At 41.5% G+C, this 3,945-nt stretch overlaps 1 pseudogene across 1 annotated transcript; it reads left to right on the top strand.

Annotated features, from left to right (window-relative positions):
• The first annotated feature begins 2,939 nt into the window (after positions 1-2,939).
• LOC308551392 (iron-sulfur cluster assembly 1 homolog, mitochondrial-like) lies at positions 2,940-3,561 on the top strand (annotated as a pseudogene). The gene is made up of 2 exons: positions 2,940-3,136; positions 3,345-3,561. The product of its transcript is annotated as an iron-sulfur cluster assembly 1 homolog, mitochondrial-like (transcript).
• The last annotated feature ends 384 nt before the right edge of the window (positions 3,562-3,945 follow it).

The following is a 3,945-nucleotide window of genomic DNA, read 5'->3' as shown; positions in this document are numbered from 1 at the left end:
GCTAAGGGTAATGTGTACGTCAAACCTCACGTCGCTCAGGTGTGGGAAGAAAATTTCATTTATGCTCCCCATGCTAAAGAAAGGGTGAAAGGGTCGCAAGTGCAGCATTTCAGCTTTTAATTTAATCTGTCCATCGTATGAAAGCTCCAAGGTGCCTTGTGAAAATTCTGAGGTATTAGAAAGGTGGCTATTTAGGAAAGACTAGCTAACCTGCTCCAGAGAGCACCAATGAGTCTCTCTATTCCCTCTGGAACATTCTCGAGATTTAAAATTTAACATGGATAATTCTATCCTCAACCCCAGTTCATTTTCTTCCACCAATTCTACATCCTTCAAATACTCTCACAAATGCAAGCCACAAATTGGATTATTCTAGGGTTTGAACATTTTGAAATAAATTTATGATCAGAAACAAAAGTTTACCTTGAGGTTGGACAGCAGCAAAAAAAAAAAAGCAGCATGAGCTGTTAATGTCTTATTTCCAAATATTTGAAAACTGGTAAATAACAAGCATAAGATCTAGAACTACCTTGTGCTATGATTGCATATGGATTTGTAGTTATGTGGAAGAGAATGTTTTCCAGCACACTGAACTGCTTTTGAAAATATTCAAATATAGACTAATATTTGGTATGCTGGAGTAATGCATGCTTGTGGTCTGTCACTGAAGGGAACGTCAGAGGGTCAACCAGGGCTCATCTCCAGACAATGGCATAATTTCCTCGCATGTTCTAATCTACCCCCGCCCCATTTAAATATGATTTTTTTTCTTGTGTTGATTTCAGTTTTAAAATTCTAGGCTTAGGGATAAAAACTAGAAAAGTAAAATATTCATTATTTTTAAAGATTTTAAATTGACAGGAAAAGTCTTACCATTCTGATTAACTTCATTGCCTGCAGGTTATATAACAAATCTATTTGCTGGATTAGGAAGGGGCCTCACGTGGCAGCCAAAGAGAGAAGATAGATGAATTGCATGGTAATTTTCTTTGCTTTTATTTAGCAAATGCTGTGGGTGTGATTTCTTCACTGCTTACCTTAAGAGTGGTTGTGCCAATGGATGATTCCAATTTAGAGGCAAGGCCATCCTTAAGCCTGTGTGTTCTCCATTCTTCTACCTGTGTGAAAGTGACAGTGACAATACATGACTCCTCTTTAGAGGGAAGGCCATCCTTAATTGTTTTCTCCATTCTTCTGCCTCCACATTTGAAGCAGGAGCTATGTAGACCATTTATAATGGATTTTTTGGGTAATAATCAAAGTCGGGTCCTTAAAACTTTTGGATCTGAATGTTCACCCTTGCCAGCCAGCAAGGGCACAGGATTATCCTCAAACACTTTGAAATGGTCCACTCTTGGGGCCAAGGGTTAAGAAACCTGTCAGAGTTCCCTGAAAGAGTTCCTAACTCCAGGGTAAACATTTTAACAGTTTTATCAAAGAATAGACAAGAAATTTTCTCACTGCCACGTGCTCCACCAGTTATATTTAAGGCTTCCTGGGTTAATGTCCCTCTGCTCTATTGAAGCCTACACTCCATGCTTCCCATACATCTCTGGGATCTCATGAAATTCCTGCCCATATACTTTTGGTTGTCACATTTTCAACCAAAAGAATTTAACTAATACAGAAACAAACTCACTCCACTGGCCTTCATTTCTTTACCAGTTTTTAAAGGACTTCCTCCTTCATTTGAGAGTGAAACCTAGTAAAGAAACATGCAGGGGGTGGGGAGGGTTATTTAGCCAAATGGTCTCCCCATATTCTCAGATCTCATCTTGAGCAAAATTCTTCACTGGCTTTCCACTGCCTATGAAGGTAACTTTAACCTTATTGCCTTGGACTAAACAGTATCAGTGATCTGGCTTCTGACTCATCTCTCTCCACCCTTTCCCATTACATGTTACATGCCGACAATACTCATTAAGGGCAATGCCCCCCAAATGCTGTGCTCTTTCCCGTCTTTGGACCTTCACACATACCATTTCTCAAAATGACTTTCCTGATTTGTGTGCCTGGGAAACTTCTATTCATCCTTCAAATCTTAGCTCAAAGCCTTCACATCCTATTGCCCCCAGGACCACTAATCCTCCCCTCCCCTGTGCTCTTTTTTTTCCATTGATTTTTTAGAGACAGTGGAAGGGAGGGAGGGGGAGAGAAAGAGAGGAACATTAATGTGAGAAAGGCACTTTGACTGGTTGCCTCCCGCACCCGCCCTGACTGAGGTGGGGATTAAACCTGCAACCCAGGTACATGCCCTTGACTGGGAATCGAACCCGCGACCCTTTGGTGCACTGGCCAACACTCTAACCACTGAGCACACCCGCCAGGGCCAGACACTTCTTACAGTCCAACTGCAAAGGGTCTCGGCTTGGCTGCACATCCTGGGCTCATTATATCAGAATCTCTGTTGGGGAGACCCAGGCAACAGCAGTTGTTAAAACTCCCCAGGTAATTGCAATGTTTGACGACCACTGCTTTTCCTCCCCAAACTGAAGACGCCGGATGAGTAATGACCACACTTTTACTCTTATAAACTTAGGGCTTAGTTCAAAATGAAGAAACACATAGAGCCCGGACAATAACTCTTCAAAATGTTTTTCAGTCACTAATGAATTCTTTAGAAAATAATTCCAGGAAGTAGCAAAAATTGCTCAACCCAAAATGGCCTATTTTAATATTTTTACCAACAAGTTTAATTATATTTCTGAATATATCTAACTTTTGCAAACCACCTCCCATAACTTTTAGAGAAAGAGGGAGGCTATCCTTCCAAAATTATTATTGTTTAATGTGGTTGGATACATCTTATCCACTTAGCAAAATCAGAAAAACCTTTTTTTAAAGGAACATAATTAGGTCGATGCTCCCTTCTTGTCCACGACGAGAGGCTGAGGCATCCGAGCTCTGGCCTTAAGCATCAAGGTGACGGGACCTCAAGGATGTCAGCTTCCTTAGTCCGGATCACTGTCCCAGTGGTGAGCAGGAGGGTGGCACAGCCCACCCAGGGCTGCTCTCCCCCTGACACCTTCAGCCGCAAACTATCCAAAACAACTCATAAAGATAAGCCTGAATATGTAGGTGTGAAAATTGGTGTCCAAACCAGGGGTTGTAATGGCCTTTCTTCTACTCTAGAGCAGTGATATTCAAGCCGAAAGAATTTTTTAAACATGCAATACCTGACTATTTATTCAGGGGCACTGAATGACAACAACCAGCACAACAGCAGCCGTCTGGTGTGACTGAATCAAAATTATACCTATTTTTTTTGTCAGATCAGTGAAAATATGTTTTGTGGTGTGCCACAGAATTTTAGTAACTAGTTTATGTCCCATGAGATGGAAAAGGCTGAAAATCACTGCTCTAGAATATACAAAGACAAAAGGAGATTCTGATGAAGAAGTTGTTCAAGATGAAGTCAGAGTGTTCATCGAAAAGAAAGCACAGCTAACATTTTTTGGAACAGAAATGGACTATGTTGAAGATAAATTATCCAGTGAGTTTGCCTTCAATAACCGAAATATCAAAGGAACACGTGGCTGTGAAGAAAACTTTAATATTTGACTCCTCAGGACTACTCTGGCTGGGAGCTCCAGGAAAGCCTGTGGAAGCCCTGGGCTTATTGAAGAAATCATGTGACTGTCAAGTGCTTAAGGTGTATGCTGCATGGTTACTTTATGAGGAAAATGAAAAGTTAGTTCCTTTCATAAAGAATCCTCTGTAGGGCGGATAGCGTGTAAGTGCCTAGTAGAGGACGCAGTCCATGCTGTGTGCTTGGTTGTGGTGGCTCTCACTGTGTGCTTCCTCTCTCAGGAAAGGCTGCCTCATTAACTCACTTCACAAGAAGTCATCTGGAGATGACACTACACACTATGACACTACTCTACACTACACTACGAGAGGAAATAGGAGGACCTTCCAAATGCCTCCTTCACTTACATGCAGCCC

Source organism: Miniopterus schreibersii (genome assembly GCF_964146895.1).
Source record: "Miniopterus schreibersii genome assembly, chromosome: X".
In the NCBI taxonomy this organism is placed as follows: domain Eukaryota; kingdom Metazoa; phylum Chordata; class Mammalia; order Chiroptera; family Miniopteridae; genus Miniopterus; species Miniopterus schreibersii.
The sequence above is the reverse complement of the archived record's forward strand: the minus strand, read 5'-3'. Positions and strand labels throughout refer to the sequence as shown.